Here is a 16,744-nt window from a genome sequence, read left to right as displayed (position 1 = left end):
TTTCAACTAAGTTTTGTCATGTCTCGAAAAATAAAACAAAATAAGCATTAACGTTTATAATGGAATTACAAACGGTATATTTTAAGGAAAGTTACCCAATTTAGTCAGATCGGAAAATAAGCATTCATTAGACATTTTGACATCACGTTTGCCTTTGCGTGTGCTCAGTGAGTCGCAATTCACATGCAAATATTGCAAACGGCTGGATTTCCCTACCCTGACTCAGCACATACCAACATAGAGCGTGTTCCATCACTTTGGATTGTTTTCATTTGTGTTAGAATTTCTAAATGAATATTAACTCGGCATTTCACATTTGTCTTCAACCCCTTAATACAGAAATAATAATGTTTAATTTAATTAATACTTGACGTTAGGTTTGTGGAAATAGGTGTTGTTGTTTTTTGTTTATATCAGACGATAGCGCTGGTTTTATGCTGGTAAATAACACTGGGTTTTATACTATTTGTTATCTAATATGATCATGCATATATGCTTGAGTTATACATTTATTTGTTTACGTAAAGGGAAACACCTTCCAATAAACGTATTAAAATCTCTTCATTCGACATTGCTCTCACGTGATTAAAATATCCATATGGATTCAATACTCGGATAAGTGGAATCGCATAGTTGAAAACAACTTGAAAAATTTGTTTTTCTGTCAGACGAAATAGTGACTTTGGTATGATTTTCAGTCTCATAAGTATTTTGAAATATGGCGATGGAATACAAAACATTGAGAGGGCTACCTGCTCTGCCAGTTCCTGGAAAATCACTTTATTTTGAAAGATTTCCATTGGCAAGTCAATTTCCTCTTTGACCAATAGGCATCGGCGTAATACAAATATTCCTTCTCCCATCATTTTGTCTAATCGGTTTATTAATTCTACTCTTTCCTTTTCTAAAATTTTGTTCTTCAATATATTTCTGGACGGAAATATATAATTTGGAAGGTACCCCCAAGTGACACACATTTTGAAACGCTGGAGCAGTTGCATCAAACAATCACCAAAGTTTCTCTTTGTGAACCTTTCGATAGATTCCTCTTCAAACATCCAGAAGACTAAATTTTTTACGACGTAGGAACTTATGTTACCACATACTGGATTTAATTCTTGCTTTGTTAACATTTTCATTGCAGCATACAATTTTATTTGCGTATCATTAAAAGATTGCACTAAAGCTCTCTCTGCCAGCGTTACCGATATTCTCCACTGTAAAACCTCGTCGGCACTTCCCTTTTCACCTACAGGTACAACAAACACTTCCAGATGCTTTACTTTTTCCACAAGTTCGTTGTTTGGCCAGCCATCATGTTTTCTGTCACGTTTGCACCACGTATTCAATATCGAAGGACAGGAGCACGGAAATGCTAACACCCGATCAACTGATAACTTATCTAAATACGGCAATTCACACACTACTTTTCTTGCTGGTCCTGTAGTATCGTCAAAAACAAACTGTTGCCTAGCAACACCATGGCGATGGTGAGCCGAAGCGGCTGTAAATATCTGGTCGTTCCTGAGATATTGACACCCATTTCTTTGAACAAGACCATCCCTGACGTTTCTTATGAATTGTTTGTCAGTTCTTGTATACCCAATAGATATCAAACGCAGCAATGTATATCCACTTTCAACATTTTCAAATTCGAGTAGAAATAACACGGGAGAGCCTGTATCAGAGTTTTGGTAAATGTCCATACATTGAACAGTCCGTTGTACAAAGAGGATATCAACATCAGATTCACTATATATTCCAGTTCCTTCTCCACGACTTCCAGGAATAATGACATCAATATTTTCGCCTGTGTATCGTCTGCAAAACAAGGTACAGTTTTCTGCAACAGTGTTATATATTTTAACTCTTTTCTCTGCCCGAGCCTTTGTATATCCAATGTTTCCCAGTGCGTCGTGGTACACATCATTAGGATCCGAGGGGCGGTTTTCTGCTACTGCCATTCCTATAAAAACAACTTAAAGACAAACATCTTAAAAACTATGTTTTTAAATGGCTACGTTATGAAACTGGATTTTTTATTATTACAGTGGAGGTATTTATCAATGTGTAATATTGTACTGAAAATTATCATCAAACTGTATTGATACAAGGACATTAAATAGAGATACGATAAATAAATTTCAGGTTACGGTCATTTAATTGCCATTTTATTTGTTTGTTAAATGTTTTGTTAATTTAGTGCCATATCTTAAGGAAACTAATGGCTTCTTGTGATTTTCGTTTTCTCTTTCAACGTCAATAATCTTTGTTTCGTCATTTTGCTGTTCTTTGGATGTAGGCCTACATTTAAGTGACACATAACAGTTATGAAAATGTAGATATCGTAAGACAGAAATTCACCAGAACATGATGGCCAAAATATTTACGTTTAACCTTATTACTGACATCATTCTGTTGTAACCGTAAATTCTTTGCTGATCTACCAAGTTTTTTGTTATATGTTATCAAACACCGCCTTCATGGATCAAGCTCACGTAACTTACTGTGCTTATTTTTACAAAAAATATTGATTATGAATTTAATATACTTATTACTTAGATAAAACTAGGTAAGTTGGTTTTACCAAAACATTTATCCTATGACAGTCGTGGAAATTTTATTAAATCGCTAAAGCTTTTTTAAAACTGAAATAATGTAACATAATCATGGCAATTTTCGGTTGATGTGAAAGGTCGTCGGTTCAAATCTTGGTTAATCTTTGCGTTCTTTATTAAAACTTTTACTTGATTTTTTAAACTTATACGTTTACTTTGAACGTGTAGTACTGTATACAATTATTATTATGTACATGTCACTAAATATTCGACTCTTGGCTTGAATTGAATCATTGGGAAAAATGAATCACAATTAAACGACATAGACAGAAAAATCATTATTGATTTCAGAGAAAAAATAAAATAAACTTAGTCGCCATTCATGGTTCGAACCTACTATTGTGTTGAAGTGGCCATGCTACTTTTAGACAAACAATGTAAGAACTGTCCGTGTCTGTCATTCCGCATTAGTGTTGTACATATCTCAAAATGTGTTTGACTCAGGGTCATCAAACCTTAAAGGACTGCCATCATCATCTGTTGTTTTAGTTGGGATTTCGCACAGCCAGACCAGAGTTTTGACCCTTGACTTAGTCAAAAGTATGCATAAAAGGGGCATAAAGGTTTGTGTAGCATGTATCTCATAAAGTATTTGACATAGGATTATGAAACATTACAGGAATATTATTCAGCATGTGAAGTTGTGCACCTGATTCCATTCAGAAGGACCAGAGTTGTGGCCGTTGACTTTGTAAAAAATGTGCACAAAATTTTGTGTCGCAAGCATCTTAAAACTTATTTGACTTAGGGTCATGAAACATGGTTATCGCACCGACACAATTTTAGGTCATATGGCGACTTTCCAGCTTTGATGTTGGATGTTGTAGGGTCATGAAACATTATAGAAATATTATGTAAGATGTGAAGTTCTGCCCCTGGGGTTTTGTTTAGGGTTTCTCTTCGTCAGACAGAGAGTTATAACCCTTGATTTAGTAAAAAATATGCATAATGGGCATAATGGGCACACAAGTTTTCATCATATGTATCAGAAACTAGAATGTGTCTGTAGGACACAGGGTGTGCGCCCACTGGTACATCTGTCACAAATAAGGGGCAATAATTCAAATATTTGCAGTCTTAATGGGGTATAGCCTCAACAAACATTTTATGAAAAGGATTCATTATTCTAGGCCCTATACTTTTTGAGCTATGAGCAGCACAAACAAAAAATCCACTATTTTGGCTATTTCAAGGGCCAAAACTCTGTAATAAGCACTAAGATTTTCAATATGAATGCCAAGTGTGCAAGGTCACATCACGATAAAGACTCCAGCAAGGTTTCCTGAATTACATCTAATACTTTTTGAGCTAGGCACATAATTTGGTGAAAAAGTGCATATTTTTACTATTTCAGGGGACATAACTTTAAAAACTGGGGGTGGAGTCAGCCAAAAAATTAGAGGTGTGCAAGTTTATATCATGATAAAGACTTATGCATGCTTTCAACCATTTATATTAAATATTTTTTGAGCTAGGTGCGTCACAAGGTGAAAATGTACATTTTTGACTATTTCAGGAACCATAACTCTAAAAATAGGAGGCGGACCCAAATGAAAAATAGGAGGTGCGCAAGTTCATATCATGATTAAGACTCATGCAAGGTTTCATGAATCTATATCAAATACTTTTTGAGGTAGGCATGTCACAAGGTGAAAATGTGCATTTTTGACTATTTCAGGGGCCATAACTCTGAAAATAGGGGGCGGACCCAAATGAAAAATAGGAGGTGCGCAAGTTCATATCATGATTAAGACTCATGCAAGGTTTCATGAATCTATATCAAATACTTTTTGAGCTAGTCGTGTCACAAGGTGAAAATGTGCATTTTATACTTTTTCAGGGGCCATAACTCTTAAAATAGGGGGCGGAGCCAGATGAAAAATAGGAGGTGCGCAAGTTCATATCATGATTAAGACTCATGCAAGGTTTCATGAATCTATATCAAATACTTTTTGAGCTAGGCGTATCACAAGGTAAAAATGTGTATTTTTGACTATTTCAGGGGCCATAACTCTGAAAATAGGGGGCGGAGCCAGATGAAAAACAGGAGGTGCGCAAGTTCATATCATGATAAAGACTCATGCAAGGTTTCATCAATTTATGTCAAATACTTTTCGAGCTAGGCGCGTCACGAACTTCGGACGGACGGACGGACGCACGGATGCACGGACAAGACCAAATCTATATGCCCCACCACTCATGGGGTGGGGGGCACAAAAAAGCTGTTTGACTTAGAGTCATAGAAGATGGGCCTCACGCATTACTTTTTTTCACGAATTCATATTTACAGTTCTGAGCGGTGAAACCCTGTCATGCTCTTTTCCAATTGAGTTGCTTCGCAATCCTAACAAATAAGTACAATGCAAATAAATAATTTAACGAAGTAACGTAAACTTGTTCAGTAAACGCTATGAATTAATTTAAATTCATGTCTTTTCCACTTCCGTTTTTCTTCCTGGTGATCTCGATTGTACGTGTACGCGTGTGACACGTATGTGAAACGTTTCCCGTTTCCAATATCTTGGTTTGTTACCTAAGTGAGAATCGTATAGCCTATCAGCCACTTGAACTGGTTTGCTCAAGGATCTAAATACAGACCGGCTTTCAATGATTTTACAGTAGTCAAATTGCTTTTCTTTTCTCAATTAAATGGTGTCTGCTTTTATAACTTTGGGCGTAATCTCTAAAAAAAGGTGTCCGCTCCAATATAGATTTCTGTAAATGAAATGAACACTACATCCGCGAAACTCAGGTTTATTATAAGACACTTCTAAAACGGAATCCACGCATTTTTTTTTCATTCGTAAAATCCCCTACTTTTTTATTAAACAGCATACATGTCAGTGTTAAGAATGCACTTTCCCTACATTTTTTGTTGGGTTTAACGTCGCAACGACACAATTATAGCTCATACGACGACTTTCCGCTTTGATGGTAGAGGAAGACCCCAGGTACACTTAACGAGTTTTTTTTTTCATGGTGAGCCTTTCTCCAGTGTTACAGGCAAAGATGAAAGAGGGCTCTGCATTTCAATGTCTCTGTTAGGGTCGGACATTTCTGACATTTACAATTATAACCAAACAAATTTATGGTGGCACAGAGATAAAATGGGTGTTTCATACTAATATATCTATATAATTATACAAACGTACCAATATAAACAATCTGCACACGTAGTAAGTAATACGTGCACATGAATTTCGCGTTTATGTGCGCGTACGAAACAAGATAAACGTGCGCAGATGTTGAATACCTATCATTGGCAGATGTTTTTTTAACTAATACGTGCACACGTAATAAATCATGCATTTGCACATTTGTTTTATATATACTATTATGTGCGCACGCAATACGATATGTGTGCAGATGTTTTTAAAATAATACATGCGCACATATTAGCTATTGCGTGTTACATGTATAAATATTACGTACGCATGTACTACTTATCACGTTCACATGTATTAGAATAACAAAAGCACCGCAATGCGGAGCAATATACGCCTGAAGGTATGACCTTTGACCCCTAAGTGTGACCTTAACCTTGAAGCGAGCCATCCGACACATGCGCTCTGCACGTCGTCTTGATGTGGTAAACATTTGTGCCAAGTTTCTTTAAAATCCTTCAAGCAGTTCAAGAGTTACAGAGCGGACACGAAACAGTCATATGACCATTGACCCCCTAAGTGTGACCTTGACCTTGAAGTGAGCCATCCAAAACATGCGCTCTGCACGTCGTCTCAATGTGGTGAACATTTGTGTCAAGGTTCTTCGAAATCCTTCAAGGGGTTCAAGAGTTACAAAGCGGACACGCAATTGCTAATGGACGGACGGACACCAGCGTCATAACATACTACGTATCACCTTTGTCGCCTCTTTGCCAACGCTTGGCACATGTGTAATTTTTAAATGCGTTTTCACACATAAAGTTGAAGGCCCGTAAAGACTTTTATAGCAGTTTAGTAGACGTTCCTTCGTTTTAACCTTACATCAATTTTCAAACCAGAATAACTCGTGGAAAATCAAAGTCATCGGGTGGAACACATTCAGCATTTGTAACTTTTTTCTGCTGTATCTTTTAAATGATCTTTGTGCATGCATAATTTTCAAGTCATTTTACACACGCTGAAGGCCTGCAAAAACTGTAATTTATTAACAGCAGTTTAGTAGACTTACCAAAGCAGTAGGAAACTAGTTTCCATAGCAATCACATAATGTCACCTGCACTCCAATGTCTTGATATAGGTAGGACATTTTTGACATCAATAATCTATTTTACTTTTTTTTATACAACGTGGTGCGCGTATATTTACAAACTTGTCTATACACCTGTTTAAGACTCGCATCAACTTAAATCTTTTAGGGCAGTTATGGCAGTTTAGATGTATTAAACAGTAGGAAAACAGTTTCCAAAGCAACCACAATTTTACACCATTTTGAAGGTTGGTAATTTTTTCCACTATATTTAACATAGCTGCGGACAGCATATTAATTTGTTAAATTACAAGTGATGGGGAGTGAAAAGTAGCTGTGTGTGAGCAGAGTTTACAACAATATTCTAGAAGGTTTGTGGGAGAGGTTGAGAACATTCAAGCTGGTGTATTGGAGGGGTTTAGAACAACACACAAGCTGATGTGGGGAAGAGGATGAGAACAATATTCTGGCTGGTGTGTGTGTGTGTGTGTGTTCAGAAAAATAATCTAGCTGATGTGTCTTGGGGTTAGGTAGGGCGTTGAAGGGGCTGAAAACATTATTCTACATGGTTTGTGAAAAGGGGTTGAAAACAGTATACTAGATGGTTTGTGGGAGATGAATAGATGGTGTGTGGGAGGGATCAAACAATATTCTAGATGGTGTGTGTGAGGGGTCGAGAACAAATTTTAGATGGTGTGTGGGAGGGCTTCAGAACAACAATCAAGATGGTTTAAGGGAGAGGTTGAAAACATTCTTCTAGATGGTATTAGAGAGGGGCTGAGAACAGTATACTAGATGATTTGTGGGAGGTGGCTGAGAACAATATTCTAGATGAGAACAATATTTTAGATGGTGTGTGGAAGGGCTTGAGAACGATAATTAAGATGGTTTAAGGGAGGGGTTGAGGACATTATTTACGATGGTGTGTGGGAGGGTTGAGAACAATATTTCAGCTGGTGTGTGGGAGATGTAGAGAATTATAGATGGTGTGTGGGAGGCTTGAGAACAATGTTCTCTGTGGTGTGCCGGAGTTTGGGAGGTTCTGAGAAAAATGTTTAAGAAAGTGTGTGAGAGAGGTTGAGAATAATATTTTAGAGAGGTGTGGAAGGGATTGAAAACATTATTCTAAGATGGTGTGTAGGAGGGGTTGAGAACAATATCCTAGGTGTATGGTTGATGTCAAGAACAATATTGTAGTGGGTGTGTGGGATAGGGTGAGAACAATATTCTAGGTCTGAAGGAGGGGTTGAAAACAATATTCTAGATGGTGTGTGGGAGAGGTTGACAACAATATTTAAGGTGTATGGGAGGGTTTGAGAACAATATTCTAGCAGGTATGTGGGAGGGTTTGAGAACAAAATATAAGAAAGTGTGTGGGATGGGTTGTGAACAATATTCTAGAAGGCATGTTGGAGGGGCTGGAAACAATATTCAAGGTGTGTGGGAGGGGCTGAGAACAATAATCAGGAAGGTATGTGGGAAAGGTTGAGAACAGTATTCTAGGTGTGTGCAGGGCATTGAAAACAATTTTCTAAAAGGCATGTGGGAGGGGTTGGGAACAATATGCAAGGTGTGTGGGAGGGTTGAGAACAATATTCTAGAAGGCATGTGGGAGGGGCTGGAAACAATATTCAAGGTGTGTGGGAGGGGTCGAGAACAATAATCAGGAAAGTATGTGGGAAAGGTTGAGAACAGTATTCTAAGTGTGTGCAGAGCATTGAAAACAATTTTCAAAAAGGCATGTGGGAGGGGTTGGGAACAATATTCAATGTGTGTGAGAGGGGTTGAAAACAATATTCTAGAAGGCATGTGGGAGGGGCTGGGAACGTATAAAACTCTCAACTTCAAACAGCTGCTATGGCAACCGGGAATAAAATATGCATGCAGTTGACCATATCGTGCTCTTCAATAGAAGATCAATAAGGGCCACAATGCAGCTTTCTTCACGGTACGCGCACTTATTCGATTTAATTTATGCGCTCCATTGGCGTGTAAATTGCACGGGACAGTTTATGTTGGGTTATCAAATTGTAAATGTATATGTTTTTTAAGGATTTCATGACAACTTTAAATGATGAAGTTCCACAGTATTTTTCAGGCAGTGTCTGGTATATATTGTTACGTCAGTAAATGACTTATTGGACTTATGATTAATACGGGATACAGAGTTTATTTCTTTGGTGAGTACTTATATATCATACACAACATCTAACATTGAATTTTTGAATTGTGTACAATATCTGTCGTGTTAAGGATTACCCATATTGTTTTCTGATTAACTACGTAATAATACCCTTTTTCCGTTTTACCTAGGTGATGCCTTATTGCAAGTTACAATGCAGAATGATGATTCAACAACATATATGGTTAAAAAGGCAACCAGTGTGGCATTAAAAAGGACATATATGTTACCATTTTGTACAAGGATGGAGTCAGTAACAAAAATGTTCCTATACTTCAGACTTTTACAGAGGATCGTGCCTTGTATTTGACAAATAAGGTTAAAACTCTCCCCCTCTCTGTCTGTCTCTCTCTCTCTCTCTCTCTCTCTCTTCCTCTATAATAACATAGATATTTAGAAACAAAAATGTGCTATAAATGAATTAGATCAATATTATTGTAAACAGGACAGTGACACTTATTTTTACCTACTTTTACAGATGTGTGGGTTCCTGCGGTGTAGTTTGTCTGAAAGAAGAGTTAACTTCACTATTTTGGACATTATTATACATACTGCTCCACTGTACAGAAATAAACAAAGATTATATGGAATAACAAACTTTGTAAATAATATTCCTGTGCAAATTGAGAACAGTACATGGAATGTAAATGAATTGCAGTGTGTCTCAACACTGTTGCATGAAATTTGTCATGGCTTATGCACAAATTCTCATAATCATGACCGTTTTTGGCTTCAAACATGTGGCTTTGTATTTAGCTTCGTGTTTGCCCACATTCATGACAATAAGAATGCTTTGCCAGGCGTTCAATTTTTGCCTTGCGAAGGTGGATTTAATATTCATGAAAAAATCTTTGAAGCACCAACATTTATTTTATGACAGTACAGTCAACGAATTTGCAGAAGTAAAATTCTAATTTGAGTTCGATAACATGGTAATCTAAAACATTCTATGTGGTGACAAATATAAATTTATTCAAGCTTAACTGGGTTCACAAATCTCTTTATAACGCAATGGTTTCATCTTTTGTCCCTCGTATTTACATTCCACGTACTGATCTCAAGTCACAGTTTGAGCAGAAATTCTCATAACCATGATCGTTGTTTTGGTTTCAAACATGTGTGGTTCATATTTTGTCCCTCGGTCACGATACAAAAGGGCCATTAAGTTTCAATTTGACAAAGAATTCTTTTCATCTTTGGTTCGAAAAAGTTCAGCTTTCGGTCACAATGCAAAAGATGAGACAAAGGATTCTTTTCATCTATTGTCCGATCACACATCAGAGTTTCTTAAAATATACTTTAAGCAGGAATTGTCCAGATCAGGAGTAAATATCTGACATTGTTACCTTATCAAACAGGATATCTGCCATAATGATGTACGTTGTACAATGTATACCAACTATCATTTCAGTTGGGTGGAATCTGTAGGAGGAGTGGAGTACACAATGTTTCGATGTAAATAATATTTCGAAATCAAAAAAGGGTCATAACTCCAAAAATAAAAGATCATGAAAGTCTGAATAATATGCGCATTTCCACATTAAATTGATGAAGTATTCCAAATTAATTTAATTCATTACTTCAACAAAACAAGATTAACCACATGTTTTAAAAAATCTAAATCACCATACCGACCACAGGTTACGTTTTTACACCTATTTCTGAACATTTTAACAATAAAAAAACTTTCATTTTATTTTGTCTAATGTTGTTAACAATTGTGTGAGCCTTTTTAAAAAAATAAAATAAAATAAAAACACACTTTCAAGAGATAAAGTTGCTCAGGTATTGCTCTGAAATACGTATTTAAACAAAAAACAAAAAAGGAGGGGGACAAAATTGAATCAAAGTAAGGTAAGTAGGCAGTCAAGTTTCAACTAAGTTTTGTCATGTCTCTAAAAATAAAACAAAATTAGCATTAACGTTTATAATGGATTTACGTACGTACAAACGGCATATTTTAAAGAAAGTTAACCAAATTAAGACCGGAAAATAAGCATTCAGTAGACATTTTGACATAATGTGACTAAGATTCGTTTGCCTTTGCTTGTGCTCAATGAGTCGCAATTCACCTGCAAATATTGTAAACGGCTAGGTTTTCTTGCCCTGACTCGGCTCATACCAACATAAAGCAGGAATCTACATGTTTTCATCTTTTTCAATGTTCCTCACTTTGGGTCGTTTATATTTTTGTCAGAATTTCTAAATGAATATTAACTCGGCATTTCATATTTGTCTTCAACCCTTTAATACAGAAATAAAAAATACTTTACGTTTAATTTCACGGTAGAAATGGGTGTTTTTTTTTATTTATATCAGACGATAGCGCTGTTGTTGTTGTTTTTTTTGCTGGTAAAACCACTAGGTTTTATACTATTCGTTATTATATGTGATATATGCTTGAGTTGTACATCTATTTGTTTAAGTAAAGGGACAGGTATATATTGTACAACATAATGTATTGATACGTTCTATTATATTGCAGCAAATGATTACCTTCATTAAGTTTATTGTAACTGATATGGGTATGAAATCTAATCTAACTGTATGCATTCTCTTTTTTTTCAGGCAAAGGAAATCATTGTAAGTACTTTTATTATGTAGAAAAAAAATGAACTTGAATTTAAATACCTTCTTTCCTTTTCTAAATATATATCAAATCTATATTATTGATTTTAAACATTTATTGGGTGTAAATAATAATGATATTTTTGATAAAAGTATAGATATCGTTTTTTCCCCACATAAATGATTTATTTACAAACCAATTTAAAAACCCGCCAGCTTAGATACTTCCCCACTCGGGGAACCGTCTGTAAGTAAAATTGTTTTGTTGTTTCAATGTTATTAAGCGAACAGAAATGAGACAATTGTAATGCGTTACTTTAATGAAAAGACACACTATCTAAACCTTTTCACATTTGTTTTTCAGCAAAAACTGAGGCGGGTGTTATTTACCCCCGCCCTTGAGGGACAAAGAAAGCAAGAAATAGAGAGAGAGGAGAGAGAAGAGAAGCAGGATGTGCCCTGGCATGCAGGCATTTTACGTATGGTGAGTACATGCTACTTTTTTGTAGTTTGGTTTATTTACAAACGTATAGCAAAACATTTGTTTTCAATTATTTCAATAGCCTTTAATGAATCAGATTGAATAAAACATTTTGATGTTGGTTGATTGGCTTACGCATAGTAGATATTGTCTAAGCGTTATTTTCTTTGTTCTAGGTTGAAATGGTCAAATATCTTGAGATAGTTGAAGAAAACCTGTCCGCAGTCAGTCAACAGGTGAGACTGATCAAGAAGGAGATCAAAAAATTAAAAAAAAGGTTTTTAAAGGACATGAAGTTAATAGCTCGACGGTCTATGTTTTCGGGCCAGTCTGCATTATAAAATCATGGGGAAATACAGTTAATATACTGCTATTGTCATGAGCAGAAGATTGCCGTTTAAGGTCCGTCTGTCAAATGTGAACATATTGACTGTATTGAAGCTTGTCTAGCTTGTTGTACGGCAGGTAACGAATAGTTGGTAAATGATACGTAAATAAGCCACATCAGGAAATATCTAAATACAGATGCCACAAAATCGCTAGTAAATTCACTCGTCACTTCACGCCTTGATTATTGCAATGCGCTCTTGTATGGTGTTCCGAAGTCCTTGCTGAATAGATTTCAAAATCTTCAGAACACTGCAGCTCGAATCATAACGAGAATATCGCGTTATGATCACATAACACCGGTCTTAAAAGAACTGCATTGGATACCAGTTATTCACAGAGTGGACTTTAAGATTCTAGTTTACACATATAAAGAATTGCATGGCCAATCACCGATCTATGTTAAAGACTTGCTAGAACTCTATCAGCCAGCAAGAAATTTGAGATCCAAGAACAACTCGAAACAACTAATTGTTCCATAGAGCAAAACTGTGAGGTACGGTGATCGTAGTTTTTCATCAGCTGCACCGAAGTTATGGAATACTGTTCCGGCTACCATTAGAGACGCTAAAAGTTTGGATGCTTTCAAATGATCATTAAAAGCACTTTTTCTTCAAGGTCTATTGAAACTAACTTTGCACTGGAAAACAAGCTGTTGTATGACTGTGCAATAGAAGTTATTTACTGTTTTTTATTGTTCTTTAATATATCTAGTATAATCAGTAATATGTAGAGTCAAACCTGATTCTAGCTAACTACCTTTTAATGTTGAACTATTTTTGTGTTGTATTGTGTGTCCATATCATTCTGTGATATGAGTTTGTACAGCGCTTTTGAACGTTTATTTTATAGATGAAAAGAGCGCTATAAAATCTGGTAAATAATAATAATAAAGGTCCAAACATTGAACAGTCCGTTGTACAAAGAGCATATCAAGATCATTGTCGCTCCTTCTTCGCTACTCCTGGGAAGTAGTATACAGTTCTCTGCAAAAGTGTTGTATATTCTAACCTAACTCTTTTCTCTACCTGAGCCGTGTATAACTTATGTTGTGGTAGACATTATTAGGATCCGATTTTTTTTTCTATTGCCATCTTTTGCAAACAGCTTAGAGAGAATGTTTTTAACTGTCTGCTTTATGAAATTGGACTTTTTTTTATGATCACAAAGAAATATTAATATCAATGAGAAGGATTGTACTGAAAGGTATCATCATATATTGATATAAGGACGTTAAATAGGGATAATCAACAAAATTAGAATTTATGGCAATTTATTCACCTGTTTATTTGTTTGATAAAGGCTTTATTAATCGTGTCAAATGAAACTAATGGTTTAAGTAGTTTTCGTTTTCTCTTTCATGATCTTTCTTTCGCCTCGACATTTATGTGAACCTAGAACAATCATGGTAATACTAGGTCAAAATATTAAGATTAACCATTTTACTGTTGTAACCGTGGATTCTGTGTTGATTTACAAAGCTTTTTGTTTACACGCGCCACCTCCAAGGATCAAACTCAAGTCCTCTCCATTCGTAGAAGTATGCTAAACTGTCGGCGCAAAGAAGGCCGTTACCAAACTAGTTAGTATAAATTTAATATATTTAACGTATAGACAAAACTAGATAAATTGATTTTACCTATGAGTCTTTAAACTTTTATTATCAAATCAATGTAAATAATGGTGTCGTCGTAAGATTCTTGCTGTCAGTGCTTGTACAGCTTGGGTGTAATCTCTTTAAACCTACCCCTGTCGCAAATAAGACATCTTTAAAACGGAATCCACGTAAATGTTTTCACCTGCTGCTTTCTTCACTTAACTATACAGGTGATGAGGTTTGTAAAGCCCCGTCCTTAAAAAATTATTATACAGAACATATGTCAGGTTCAAGAATGCAGTTTTCCGACAGGTAAATTGTTTTCTCATGGGCACGTATTGTGCACCACTCGTCGCAGATTTGTTTTATATTGTTATATATGAGATTTATATGCTAAGCATTTCTCCAGTACGCAAGGCAAATATTATTACTGCATTCAAGAGGCTAGTACTGGCTCATCATTTGAAAGAGTGCTCTGCATTTCAATGTCTTTGTTAAGGTCGGGCATTTATGACATTTACAACTTTGAACAATATATTTTACATGATCTTGGCACATGTTTAACTTTAAATGCGTTTATACATATGAAGTTGAAGGCCCGTAAGGACTGAGTCTTTTACAGACTTTTTGTAAGGCACGAAACACTTTCATGCAATGGCCTGCAAAGCACTTTGGCTTAAGACATTTCATTTCGCTTTACCATGTATGTCCACATTTTAATTTGTATGAGAAATTCAAAAGGGTGCATGCAAGGTAAACTTATGAGAAGAAAACTCAGTCCTTTTTAAGGTTCAGTTTTAATGTGGATTTCCACGTTAAGAGAATAATATAGAACACAAAAACGGATATTTAGGGAAAGCTAATCCCAACCCTTGTGGCCATGTTTTGTTAAATGAAACAGAACGATTTGAATAAAATTTGGTAGAGGGTCACATAAGGAACATTTCTATGAAATTATTTTATAATCAAGCCTACTGTTTTTGAGGAAAAATTTTGAAAGGTTTTCCGTTTGGAATTCTGCATGGATTTCTTAGATCTGAAAGAATCTGAAAATGGACCAACCAAGGAACATTCCTGTGAAGTTTGGTTGAAATAGAATCAAAATAAAATAAGTAGGCAGTCAAGTTTCAACTTAAGTGTTGTCATGTCTCAAAAAATAAAACAAAATTAGCATTAACGTTTATAATGGAATAACAAACGGCATATTATAAGGAAAGTTAACCAATTTAGTCAGATCGGAAAATAAGCATTCATTAGACATTTTGACATCACGTTTGCCTTTGCGTGTGCTCAATGAGTCGCTATTCACATGCAAATATTGCAAACTGCTGGATTTCCCTGCCCTGACTCAGCACATACCAACATAGAGCGGGAATCTAAATGTTTTGACCTTTTCCAATGTTCCATCACTTTGGGTTGTGTTAGAATTTCTAAATGAATATTAACTCGGCATTTCATATTTGTCTTCAACCCTTTAGTACAGAAATAATAATGTTTAATGTAACTAATACTTGACATTAGTTTGTAGAAATGGGTGTTGTTGTTTTTTGTTTATATCAGACGATAGCGCTGGTTTTATACTGGTGAATAACACTAGGTTTTATACTTAACAAATAATCAAGGCCTTCGAGTGGTTTATCGTCTAATTTACCACGGTTCAGAGTTCAATTCCTACGCATCTGAACGATGAATCACAAGAAGGCCTTGATTGTTTTCATTCTGACATGCTAATTGACATGTTTTAATAAATACTATGCTAGACTTCATTTACCCGGAGTAATGTATCGGACGTCATGCGGCAATTTGACATCATAACTGACGCCCTAACGCTCTCTTACCGGTTCGCGCGTCAACCGTTGTTTATCGCAGAATATACAGAGCTTGATTTCCTTCTATGTTTAATTGGAAATCAAATCGAATCATGTTAGAATATTCGTTGTTATATATGTTCGTGTTATACATCTATTTGTTTAAGTAAAGGGAAACACCTTCCAATAAACGTATTAAAATCTCTTCATTCGGCATTGCTCTCACGTGGTTAAAATATCCATATGGATTCAATACTCGAATAAGTGGAATCGCATAGTTGAAAACAACTTGAAAAATTTGTTTTTCTGTCAGGCGAAATAGTGACTTTGGTATGATTTTCAGTCTCATAAGTATTTTGAAATATGGCGCTGGAATACAAAACATTGAGAGGGCTACTTGCTCTGCCAGTTCCTTGAACATAACTCTGTTTTGGAAGTATTCCTTTGGCAAGTCAATTTCCTCTTTGATTAACGGGCATCGGCGTAATACAAATATTCCTTCTCCCATCATTTTGTCTAATCGGTTTATTAATTCTACTCTTTCCTTTTCTAAAATTTTGTTCTTCAATATATTTCTGGACGGAAACATGTAATTTGGAACGTATCTCCAAGTGACACACCTTTTGAAACGGTGAAGCAGTTGCATCAAACACTCACCAAAGTTTCTCCTTGTGAACTTTTCTATACATTCCTCTTCAAACATCCAGAAGACTAAATGTTTGACGACGTAGGAACTTATGTTACCACATACTGGATTTAATTCTTGCTTTGCTAACATTTTCATTGCAGCATACAATTTTATTTGCGTATCATTAAAAGATTGCACTAAAGCTCTCTCTGCCAGCGTTACCGATATTCTCCACTGTAAAACCTCGTCGGTACTTCCCTTTTCACCAACGGGTACAACAAACA

The sequence above is a fragment of the Mercenaria mercenaria genome, chromosome 6 (genome assembly GCF_021730395.1).
Source record: "Mercenaria mercenaria strain notata chromosome 6, MADL_Memer_1, whole genome shotgun sequence".
Taxonomy (NCBI): domain Eukaryota; kingdom Metazoa; phylum Mollusca; class Bivalvia; order Venerida; family Veneridae; genus Mercenaria; species Mercenaria mercenaria.
Note: the sequence above shows the minus strand (reverse complement) of the source record.